The sequence below is a fragment of the Nyctibius grandis genome, chromosome 7 (assembly GCF_013368605.1).
Source record: "Nyctibius grandis isolate bNycGra1 chromosome 7, bNycGra1.pri, whole genome shotgun sequence".
NCBI lineage: Eukaryota > Metazoa > Chordata > Aves > Nyctibiiformes > Nyctibiidae > Nyctibius > Nyctibius grandis.
This window is the reverse complement of record NC_090664.1, coordinates 12,835,946-12,848,738: the sequence shown is the minus strand read 5'-3', so window position 1 is coordinate 12,848,738 and position 12,793 is coordinate 12,835,946. Positions and strand designations below refer to the sequence as shown.

Sequence of the window (12,793 nt, the reverse complement as noted above, 5' to 3'; positions counted from 1 at the left end):
ACATTAAAGTCCTAGGTCACATAAGAGCAGCCAGCTGCTCCCTTTGACAAGAGCCCTCCGCTGTAAAGATTCTGCTTCTTTAAGGAGCACCATTTGATTTAGTGAAAAGGGGAGGATGGGTGATATGTTACCTAATTGAATTGATTATAAGAGAGTAACAGGCTCTATAGTGTTGCTTCTGAAGCTTTGCTTCAGGGACTGCAAGATAACTGTGTTCCTGCATACTTTGAATTGCCAGGATCAACATGTTACCCCTCGCTTATATGCTTATGCATCAAAAAAGTCCTTTGTAGTTGTATATGCTTTAAAGGATCCTCAATGCCTCAGTAATGCGTTTCAAGTACTGGAAAAGGGTAAAGCACAGCTGTCTTACAGAGTCTCTTCCAAATCTGAATCTGCTTTATGATTTGACCAGTCAACTCTTTTTTTTTTTTTTTTTTTTCCCCCTGAGTAAATTGTCATCTTTCATCAATTTATAACTACTACTTAAAGCTCCATTATACTTCTACCAACATTCATTAGAAGCAGTGCAGATGATGTTTTGTTTACCTCACAAAAGAGTTTTGATGCACTTTGCCGAAATATTAGCGGTATACCAGAAGGAAACATCATACTGAATCCCACTATGAACAGACTGCTTTAGTTTCATTTCCTACCTTTAATCAGTTTCTCAGGTATGGATCCACTTAACGGGGTCATTAATCAAAATTCAAATGTGTACTCCACATAAATATCAATGCATTGATTTATATGAGACAGGTAAAATTAAAATGAAGGTGTATAGTTTAGGATTGTTTGTTATTCACATTTGTGTTCAAATATTTTGACTTCATAACAGAGTAACCTCTGGTGGGAGTTAGGTGTACAACATGGATATAATTATACTACATACCTGTTTAGCAGCACAGGACTGTCATCCCAATTTGAAGCCCCCTTCTACATCCGTCAGCTTTTGGAGACAAGTTCTTCAGTTTTCTCTCACCAGGCAATGACCATAGTGTGGGACTGACTGTCTCCTGGAAGTCAATTCCCACCACTGCGGTGCTGCACCTCTCTCCAGACCCTGGTGGAAGTTTCCATCTCAATAGAGTAAAGCTACTGCTGTGTTCCTTGTAGGGAGACGAGCTGTATCAGACAAACTCACAGTTAAAATCAGTCCTGTATTCTAATATTTGAATTTAGTTGCAGACCACAAGAAATCTTAGGTGTGTGTATATGATGAGTTATCAGACTTGTGGAAGCCAAAGAATCTCTGATCCTTGCAGAAAGACTCCCTTTCTAAAAGGAAAACCTCAGTATTTTACCAATCCCAGTTTTTGTTTATATATGTGTTTGAGTTTTATTTGACAATGTTCAGCAAAGCATTTTTCTCAAGTACTAGAAGAGGTATTTTGATGTGGTAATTGGATGTATTTACCCCTTAGTAAAGGGCTGTGAAGAGAAAAATAGCTTTTATAGTGAGTGGAACCCTCAATATGCCAAGTTAAATTTGTGTTCATTGCCAGCCAGAGAGTTGTGTCAATGAAAGGATGTGTGCTTGTAGGTGGAAGAGCAGAGGGACAGCAGATAAGTGGTGTAATGTTTCAGTTCCAGTGTCATTGCCATTGTGGGTTGCCTGCGTCTGTTGTCTGTGGCCGTTCCAGTCTCTTCACTGAAATATTTTTCCCATGTGTTTCCCAAGATTATGTTCTTAAATAAATGGACATGAGGCATTTGGTACTGAAGAAGTATAAAAGCAAAAAGGCAGAACTACCATTCCCCAGGTTTCATTGAGATGAATTCTTTATTAGAAATGTCTGAAAAATTGTCAGAGAATTACTACACGGAAGACTCAAGAGGCATCAGAATTAATGGCCTGTTTTGAAAGAAAATAAAGAATCTGTGTCCATTGTAAGTTTGCTGTCGTTTCACGCCTGACTATAGACTCTATTCTAGGCACCTCCATAACTTAAAAAAATTGAAGAAAAGATTACGATAAAGTTGGCAGAATTTAAGATGTGAGTTTTAGTAACCCTGTGAGCTGATGAAACTGGGAAATTTCTAATTTGGTTAGCTTTTTGTTTCTTCTTGTAACTTAGTTTGCTATGTTATTATTTAAATTGCCACTGCTTTACTTCATAATCTTTTATGAGGTGATTGATTGTGGCACGTGATGTCCCACTGGAAACCAGTGCAGATAAATATTGCATTCCCCTTGCCCCAGGAAGGAGAATATTTTCTTAAGCCTCTATTATTCTTTGTGAGTAGAGATGAACTCTTAGAGAAAGCACAGTTTGAATTGCTCATATGCTGGTGGTTAATTCTTTGTTTTGATTATAAGTATCCACTAAATCATGTTACTGGATGATTAGCTTTTCATTTCCGACAGAAAGTCCTACTTGATATTTATGTATAATTTAACACCATGTAGTGTCCCTCATAACAGAAAAATAGGCAGGACCGTGCTGTAGAAGAGACAAAGGAGTTTTTTCATTCAGCGTGCTGCGCGCAGACAGGACAGTTTTCTCCCAGGCTGGCAAGCTTGCCAACAGGAGGGAAGAGCTGTGCCACATGACACTACCGCCCTGTGTCTGCCTGCCTCTGCTCTGCCTGCCCCATCTCGTCTCCTTTGCCACCTGCCTGCCCACTTATTTAAATACCATGCTATTTCTTCAGTGATATCCCCTGCAGTAGGTTGGCCTGCCACAGATGTTGCTCCTTTATTTCCCTTTATATATAGATTTCAGCCACATTTTCCTGACGTGTGCATTCTGTATCCATTTACTTGGTGGATTTAAAAAAAAGCCACTGTGGTGAAAGATTGTATCTCCAATTCTTCCCATAGCTTTTTAAATACAACCAGATAAACCTCTGACCCTAACGGATAACAGTAACATATATTAAAAATATTTGCATGTATTGCTTTCCATTCCCCAGCCTTGTTTGTCTTCTTACTTTTGTGATCTCCTTAAAAGCAGATAACAACCAAAATGACATTCTATGAGAAAAAAAAAGTATTTTTTTTTTTCCTAATGGGAGAAAGTCAGATGGGGCAGTCAAGGACTCTGCAGGTATATCATAATTTACTCATGATTTTCCCTGTAACTTTTAACCTTGTTATCATAGGTTGATACCAATGAGCAACTGCAGATATAATTTTAAAAGGGGGTTTATTTTTTGTTATCAGTGATTTTTGCTAGCCTTATACTGAGAGCCATGGAAAATTAATATCAAATAGGTTGAGGTAGCATTGCTATTTCAGAATAAATAGTATTAAAAATATTCTTCTGCTGGCATAGAAGGGTCACATGTGAAAACCTCCCACAGCTTTGTGCTTGCACAACCTTCAGGGTTTTGGAAAACAGGATTCCTGAATCATGTGAACATGATGAAAATTTTACCTTTAGGCTCATGTGTGACTCAGACACTTGAAAAAGTGCCCTTTGTAAACGGAACCTTCACCACTTTTTGACCAGCTTGACTGACTGTGTCTGAATAAGACTGCCTCAGATTTGCCAGTTTTATTGCTTTGCCACGTGCCCTGGTCCCTCTCACTAGCTGTAATGGAAGACCAGCTCCAGAAGACCTATGGCAGTGTGAGGTTGGGCTCATATTGGCATAACATTTAATGCACTGATGGCAGTCTGGGCTCTGTTTAGTTAACTATAGCTTTCAAAGTACAGTGCTCACTCATCCCTACTTGAAACAAGTCTTGTATTTCATTACTGCCTCAGGATAAGGGTAGATGGATAGCGATGACAGAATCAAAACATAAATGGGATAAGAGTTATTCTGGGGATTTATAACGTTTGCCATATTAGTATGTTTTTCCTGTAGTCCCCAAAGGCCGTCTGATGGTTCAGGGAGAACTTTGAAAAACATATTGCTTGAAGTCAATTCACATATAGATAATCTTCATTTATATTAATGATGACATTTGTGTAAAACTTTTTGATTCAAAACTTTTTTTACAAATAATACATGTGCTCTTCCTCTCTAAAGGCAAATTTTGTTATTTTAGTGAACGAACAGAAATCCTCTACCCTAATACTGTATGTGCACACTGGTTTTACACTTAAACTCTTTAGTTGCAAGTAAAACTGTGTGGCCATAAGTAATCACTGTGTGTGCACAGATAGATATTCTTGTCAGTCTGGAATAGTTTCTGCATAATAGCTGCCAAAGGAATACGGCAGTGGCAGCACGAAGGGTACAAGCAGAGCAGCATATGAAAAAACCTACTACTGATAGTGATAAAGTGCATCTGGGAGAACTCTTCTGGACATTTTTCAAGCCCTTACAGCCCTTTTAGAAAGGTCAGTCTCTTAACAAACACCCTTATTATTTTTTTCTGCCTTCCTTCCTCTGGCCCATGGTTGAATGTAATCTGTCTGTCTTTAAAAGCAACAACAAAAACGTTTCTTATTTCATAAGCAGAGTAAAACCCCTACTTTGGTGAGAAGCGAGGCTGAGTAAGGACTCCAGATTCTTGCCTTTTGATTGTTGTGCATGAATGTAGCGTAAAAAGTACAAACTGTCCAACTGAAATATATCAGTTTTCATTTTCTCACTAGTGACTCTGTTGTTTTGGATAATACCCAAAATACCACAGCAGTTTCAGTGTTTTGATTCCTATGCTCCCGAACAAAGAAGTTCCTTGTGCTGTGTTCAGTGTCCCTCTCCCGAGACAGCTTTCTCTACCTCCCAGTTGTTGCTCTACCTTTTTAGCAAATAGAGCTGGGAGTCCAGCCTTTGCCTGCGTGAGCGTAAGGGAACAAAGTATGTCCTCTGCAGACAGCTGAGTCCTGCCTCCAAGATGAAATGTGAGAGTTCCGCTAGCTGGTATGAAAAGTAAACAGGAAATAATCCTTAGAAATTGGAATCTCCAGCTAGTCTTTTAACTTTTAGCTGTGTATTTTTAAGAGATCCTTTGAACATTAACTTACTTGAACTTGTAAGGCTAAAGAGTTTAGAGGTTGAAATAACTAACCGAATACCAATACCAAAGTTCTGCTGAACAATTTTAATTTTAGTGTTTCCCGAGGCAGAAAATCGAGGACTGACAATTCTATAACTTTGATAATCAAGACAGTAATTGGCAACATTCCTTTGGGACAGGCTCACGTGAGGTCATTTCTGCCTGCCTCTCACCCAGCACCCCGCTGTATATAGATGTTGTCTCAGTGCTACTAACTGGGTAATTTCAGACTCAGCTGAGCGCGCGCCTACCGACCCTCTTTAGTGCCAAGTGCTGTTGTGTTGAGGAGAGTACCCAGGACAGAAAAGCAGTGCCCAAGCTCAACCAACTCACATTTCTAAAAGGAAATAGGTGTAAACAATTCACCCAAGTTACATCTCATACTCAAGTGTAGGGGTTTGTACGTTTGATTATACAACTCTTCTTGAATTACATCAAAGTATTGCTGCAGTCATTTGTTCTGCTGTTGTAGAAATTAATAGGAATTAATATGAAAGGCAGAAAAAGATCCAAGTTTCCAACCCCTTTTAACACTCTGCTAGAGCCCCCTAGTGAAACTGGTCATCTTTTCTGATGGCAGCAAGACACACCACATATGGATTCACTTAGAAAACATGGACGGGAGAACCACAGGCGTTTCCAGTAGACAAGCCCTTGCATTTGAGGAACTTGTGCTTTGCTGTTTTATCCTAAAAAGGCTTAAGAGTTCTAGTAAAGTTTTCTCTTCTTTCAAATATTCTACAGATAGTGTGAATACTAAATGGATAAACCACCAGTCTAAGATTTTTTTAAAGACATTTAGATTAGTGGAAAAAACATAAATATATATATTTCATACAGATCTATAAACGTAAATGGAAAAGATATTTGGAAAAGAAGGCAGCTGACACTGAATTTGAAAGGTACTCCAGAGATTTTGAAGCCAGGAAATTCTGGTTGAGGTTATGGAATATTGATTTCTTTTTAACAGAAAAGATGCAACCTTAACGGTCAGCCTACATTGTCAAGAAAAATCTTAGTACAACAGCTGTTTAAAAGCAGTAAGTTTTATCAAAGGGGGCTATTTTTTTAAAAGGCAGTTATTAATCAATAGACATTAGAGTACCTTCTGTGGAAGAATGTGGTGCATTTTAAAAAAAATCAATCTCTAATTTTGTATAAAGCCTGCAGTCTGTTTTAACTTTTCCAACTTCATGTGCATCAACTAAGACTGAAAATCACTAACACTTTATTTATTTCAAATAATATACGTAACATCTCTGGTTGCATGTGGATTTGCATTTACGTCAAGTTTTAAATTTACACCAAGTCAAAAACCTGAACACAAACTGTAAGGTTCATATATCGTGTTCGCCATTTCTAGCAAAAATTCCTCATTTGTTTAGCACTGGTTGAGTTAGTTATTGTCCAGGTGGTAGATTAATAAGTAGGCAGAATGTGATAGGATCAGGAGAGAGCGATGGACTGAGTAAGCACATGGTATTAATTATAGGCCAAGACTTAGATTAATGACTGTGCAGAAAGTAATGGTCTCAGCAGTGGTGAATTAGGTAAGCATGTGATATAAATTTGTCAGATGATTTCTCAGTTTAGCTCACCGTCAAATATTTTGCCACGTATATTGCATTATGGTTACGCATGTGTATGTACGCTGTGAACTAGAGAGGCATGTGATACATGTATATTAGTCCTCTCAAATTTATCATCCATCATGGACCATCTCTTATTTTTTGCATGGTACTGTCCATTGTCTTGCAGTTGATGCTAATATTATCCAACCTCTGCAGTGAGAGCTCTGCTACGCTGGCTTAAGCAAATCAGACGATATGCATGTAGTAAGCGGGACACAAGCCCACTTGCAACACAGATGGCTGGATAGTGCAGTTGCCGAACGTGCAAGTTCTGTGAAGGTGGAAAGGAAAGGCAACAATTTTCATCTGCCACAGGCAGCAAAAAGCTTTGAATAAGCTGGGTGCTCTGGGAGCACAGAGGTTTCACACTAGTTGGTGACAAGGCTGGGAATGATCTACTGTGCATGTCTGCTGCACATAGCGGTGGGTCCATTTCCCATGATGGAGATGTGGTTCTCGTTTCCATAGTGCAGTTAAGGATAGAGGATGTTGTTGCAGGACAGTTCTTCAGCAGAAAGGGACCTGGATCTCCTTTTGGTTTCCCAAACCCCATCCCTGCACTGCAGAAAATCAGTGTTTCCATTACAGATGAGGCACTGGGCAGCTTTGGAGAAGGGGACAGCCCTGTGAACCCAGAAGAGCAGTATGGAGGAACAGCTGTGTTGTATAACAAGAGTAATGCTGGGACAGCACCATAACTATGATGACTCCAAAATAAGTATTATAAAGACTGGCACAACCTGTGAAAGTTGTAAATGTGAATTTCTGATAGTGAAGGATCAAGTCAAGTTTTAGGCTATTGACAAAATGTCCTTTTATATACAACTGAGGAGGAAGGGGATATGTAAGAATCAAGGTGTAAATTGCAAAGTTAGTTATTGTATTACTGTTTTTTAAAATGTTATTCATATGGATTTTTGTCCCAGAGTATTCAACTGTAATTGGAAGCAAATTCCAAATGGAAATTGTGCATATTTGTTCAGCTATAAATGTAATGTGTAGCTATATTCATCCTTGGTCGAGCTCCCTTTTGACCTGAGCCTGCCTTTTCTCACACTGATTTCAGAGGATGCACGTAGGCTTAGAGCACTTAGTGACAGATACTTTTTCTTCTACCACTGATCTGTTGTGTGACCTTGGAGAAAACATCTTTCTTCTCAGCCTCAGTTTCTTATTTGTCTTTTTTTTTAAACCCCATCCATTTAGATTATAAAAATGTCATACCACTAAATAGCTTTTACTAGATGTTTGTGAAAAGTCTGGTGGAACAGCCTATCTTGACTGAGGCCTCTAAACACAACTTCACAATGATACTATTAACATTTAGGGTTTTCCTGTTAAATATTAAAATAAACCTGTCCTAGCTACAAGGGGAAATATTGGATCTGATTTTTACCAGTATAAATCAAGAGTTAACTTCACTTAATAAAATTGAATTGCATAGGTGTGAAACAGTGAGAATGAGAAGAGAATCACACCTGCAGCAATAAGTTGATGAAGGAGACTCTGGCACCTTCCTAATCCTTAGAACAAAAGCAGTTCCATAAATTACCATTATGTTATACAAGTGTATTCAAGGACCAATTTACATAAGTAGGGGAAACTAGCTAATCTATATATTATGATTACATCATGATGTATCTAGTGCAGGAGTTGTGTAAAAATTATTATAATGTACTCTAAGGATGTAGTGACCAGTTTATAAGATTCAGGATTGCTGCTGTATCCAGGAACCATGCTATATAATCCCTTTCAAAAACTGATTAAATAGTTTGATTTTTTGCCTCTTGCTAATCCTATCAGGAGGCTTGTTTCAGAACACCTGTGCTCTGAGGCTTAGCACTGCGTTTTTAATTTCCAGCCTAAAGGTACTCCTATTCATTTTACGTCCGTTATTCTCGGTCAAACATTCTTCACTACCTTCAGTAACCTTTCTTCCTTCTGGATGTTCACCACATTAATTTATAGACAAAAATCTTACCTGCATTTTCATTTTTTAGGCTTATTTTGTCAGCATCACTATGCATTTGCAGTTTCTTAGGGATTTTGTACCTCTGACTGTGACAATGACCCTTCTTTGGATCTGTTCCACTTTGAATTCATTTTTCTGGGACAGCCAATGCTCACAGTATTCCAACCTTTTGTACAACAGCATTAATGCATCCTTCTCTTCACTGGGAGTACTTTACAGCATTGTAAAATAACATCTTTTTTCCCTTGTGCACGTGACCTTGGTAATGCAGTCATCCTGTAATTCACTGATATACCTAGGTTTTCTCCTTCTTCCAGATTTCCAGCAATTGCTCCTATGTTATAAAGGAAACCTGATATTAGCCTAATTGTCTTCGTGAATTTGCACCTTGCTCTGTTTAATTCAGTCCTTCCTGTATGGTAGTTCAGTCTGCCACTTTACTGACAGTGCCTCACACTATGTAATTTCCCCAAATCTTATTATTCAAGGATATTATTAAAAATACTGTATGAGAACAATCCTTGTGGAGATTTTAGTGACCCTCCCACTGAAGCAGTATAGCTTGTCTTTTAACACAACCTGTTGTCATTTCCTCTTTAGTTAATTCTTTATCGTCCCCGAAGTTTAGTGATTTCTGGTGTAGCACTGCCTGAAATAATTTATTGACCTTCAGAGAGGTTAGATCTGCTGCATGTCCTTTGTCTAGAAAATAGGTCATTTTATTTTAACAAATTAGGTTAGCTAGCTCTGTCTTTGGTTTATCTGTGTTCTATCTTCATTAGTATACTTTAGTCCTGGCCACTGGACCTGCGCTTACATGTGCCAGCTCTTCCATTGCTTTGCGGTAGAAGATGATCCAGTCCTGGTTCCTCATTTCACTTGCACCCGCACCTTGAGTTCAGTCACTTCTCTGGGTTTTTCATCTCCTTTGACCGTGTTCATTCCTCTGCCCAAACTCCAATTCTCAGAAAGCTGTCTCTGCTGTCTGGTGGCTCATGTGGGAAATGGAGGCAGTGTCCTTAGCCTGTTGGGGCTACTGCTGAAGTACCTTTAATGCGTGCCCCATCCTCACTGCATGCGGAGCCCAGCTCTGGGTTCTGTCCTTGTTTTTCATATATCTATGTGAGAAACCTTTTTTTAGGTGTTTGAATATCACTTGCAAAGTCTCAGATTTTTAGCAAATCTTACTTCTGGCCTCTAGTTGTAGCTTTTTTTGTCTTTTTTTTTTTCCCTTCTGTGTTCATTCCTGATATACTTATTGAAGTGTCTGAGTAAGTGGATGACTAATTAACACCTCCTCGACTGTAACTGGTGAAGCATTTTAATAACGTAATTATTTTAAAATTATTTTTGCAGACACAGCGCTAACAGTTTCTTATATCAATGTGTAAATGTACACTGTGATTTGATATCCTGGAAGTTAGAAACATCCAAGATATCATAAGTAATAGCTTATTATTGAATGTAGTCAGGTCTAACAGTATTTGCCATACATTTTTTTACTCTAGTAGATAAAATGCTTTCTTTTCAGTTCAAATGTCTTTATAAAGGATATAATATTGACCTAAGCTTTGCAGTACAGAGGCAAATCTAGATCAAATCATGTGTACCTTCTTTAAACTCTTTTCAGTCCCACTGAAGTGATTGCTTAATTACAGTTTTCAGTTTGTAACCTCATGGCCTTGTTTTCCTCTCAAACTGGAGTGAATTAGGAATAAAGCCGTTCTAAGTCCACGCATTCAACAGTGTGTGCCAAAAGGCTTCGTGTTATGAATCAGTGGTATCTGCAACATTGTTGAGAGCATGGTTTCAACCTCTTTCTTACATGACTGCAAAAACAAATAGTGAAATATAATAGTCTAAGCACTGAACATTCTTTGGCTGTTTCATAGTGGATTGATGAAGAATGGATTGCGTAACACAGTGACAGATCCACAGAGTGAAGAATTTTGAAGGAGTGCTGAGTTGTTATTTAGTGAGACCACTGAATGGTTATTTTTTGGACTACCTGCCAAAGAGAGGTGCACTTCCAGCAGGGTAGGCTTTCTTATCAAATGGCCTATTGTTAAAAGAGAAGTGGAAATTAGGGGTAGAAATTTCACTTCTTCTAACCATGGTTTAAATGCAATTTGTTATTCCTTATTGCTGACTACAGCCTTGAGCATACCTAGTTAAAGGCTGTCTGCTGAACAGCCTTCCCACTCCATGCCTTTTAAATAAGTTACATGGGAGGTTTTGTGACATCGCTGCAGGTCTTGTTGCCCAGGAGATCCTCTGTCTCTAACATCCATCCCAAATCCCAGGTGTAGCCCTTTACCACTGTGCTTTTCAGAGCAAGCAATTGAGTGGAAGTTACCTTTTCTCTACATGCCGCACACACATCTGAAAGCAGGAAGACAATTGGGTTCCTCATTATCAGATGTCTACTTCTGCCTCCTAAAAAGCTGTATAACTCACAGAGAAATATCGTGTGCAGGGTCCTCATCCAGGGCTTGGTCCAGGATCACTTGGATGATTTCTTCAGCTTCAAGCTGAGGGTCACAGGGTTGACACCCTGCTACTGACCTCCGTGATGGGACAAGAGGGTTGCATATGATTCACACAGCAAACAGCCTACTTTCAAACAGCATTTGTACTTTTCCAGTACAGCAATCTGTAAATCATTATACACCCCTCTTTGCCCAATCCACACAGGATGCGAGTCTGTGTCAGTTCCCAGCTTGATAGCCTTCCTCTTTAGCACGATCAATAAAAAACTCCTGCTTGCAGCTTTGGAAAACACTAGTCTATCGCCTGCCTCTAGCCAAGAGGGTGGGTGTCACATTTGCAGATGTCCCACATCTGACGGGGTAGAGGCTAGAGGCATATTTTCCATTGGCAGGTAGGGGGAGAGATCTGCCATTGTAAAGCTGGTCCATCCGTGCTGCTGCAACTGCTTCTGGCTAACCCTGGTTTCCAGTGGGCCAGGAGCACCTTCGGGAACAGCGTGGTTGTACGCACTCCATCACTGACATTTCTTCCTGCTGGCAGGCCATGTCATTTGTGTAGAAAGGAGAGGATTGCTCTAGGTTTACTTATTTTAAATGGGGATATGATGTGTTTGATGCAATGAGCGTTTCCTGGTGCTTGTCACAGGTCTTACTTCAGGGAGAGGAGGGGGTGGACATTTGTCAGGAGCAGTTTGAGTGTTTCTGATAGACAGGCAGATGCAGCACTGTTTCTCCCTGGTGCGTGTCTGTGGAAGTAGCAAAGCGGTATTAGCTCCCTCACTAACTCCTGCTCCAAGTTCAGCAAGCAAAGCCACTCATTATGATGGCTAAAGCTGCGACAGGCCCTGTCTTACCCCAGGAACAGCACAGGAAAAAACAGAATTTGAAGGGAAGGACCTGTGCAATTCCCCCCTGGTTTCATGATGCCTTCTATAGACGGTAACATGCAGTTCACGTCTTCAACCTCCACTTGACATCAGATTTTATAACATTTGAGCCTAAATCTTCATAGGCATTCAACACCTTGGGCACGTTGATTTTAGTGGGAGGAGACTATAAAGCCAATTTTAGGCAGTGGCTTAGGGCAGGATGATGGGGGGAAAATGGTCTTGAAAAGATAGTCTTGGTGCTGTTTCTGCTGCCAAGAGGGAGTTTGGGCTCAGTGCTCAGATTTGGACTCACAACAGCAAACCTACCTTCAGTCCACTGTTCATGTTACAGGCAGGTATGACTTTCCTGGAGTAGCTCCCAGACCCTCCATACTAGTTTTGTGCCCTTTCCTTTGTTTTGCCTCCACTTTCCAAGGTAGTAAAGCCAGACCATTTATCCTTGGGGGACAATGTTCATCTGTGGCTATAACACTGAGAAACCTTTTCCTGGGACAGCGCAGGTGATGTGCACATCTTCAAGATTCTGGGCTTTGTACTTCAGTGGATAGTAACCACAGATGTTTCCACGGGGATAATATAAATAGATATAAATATAAATAGATTGATATATGTAACTGCTATCCATTCAGAAAAAAACAAATATCGGAGGTGTTTTTGCCAGCTGAGCTCATTGTAAAGATTTTGCAATAGAACTTGAGGAGTTTCAGGTACCGCAATTTATAAGAGAACTTCCTCACATGGGGAATGGATATTCAGCTGTGTTCATTTGTCATTCTTCCTGGGGTTTCATATGCCATTCAAATCTGTCTTCCAGTTAAAAATCAGTGGTCCATTTCATGGCTTTGAGAGTGTGG

General features: G+C 39.6%; 1 protein-coding gene across 1 annotated transcript in view; it reads left to right on the top strand.

The window, feature by feature from the left end:
* Nucleotides 1-12,793, top strand: part of RBMS3 (RNA binding motif single stranded interacting protein 3) — a 740,391-nt gene that overhangs the window by 679,042 nt on the left and 48,556 nt on the right.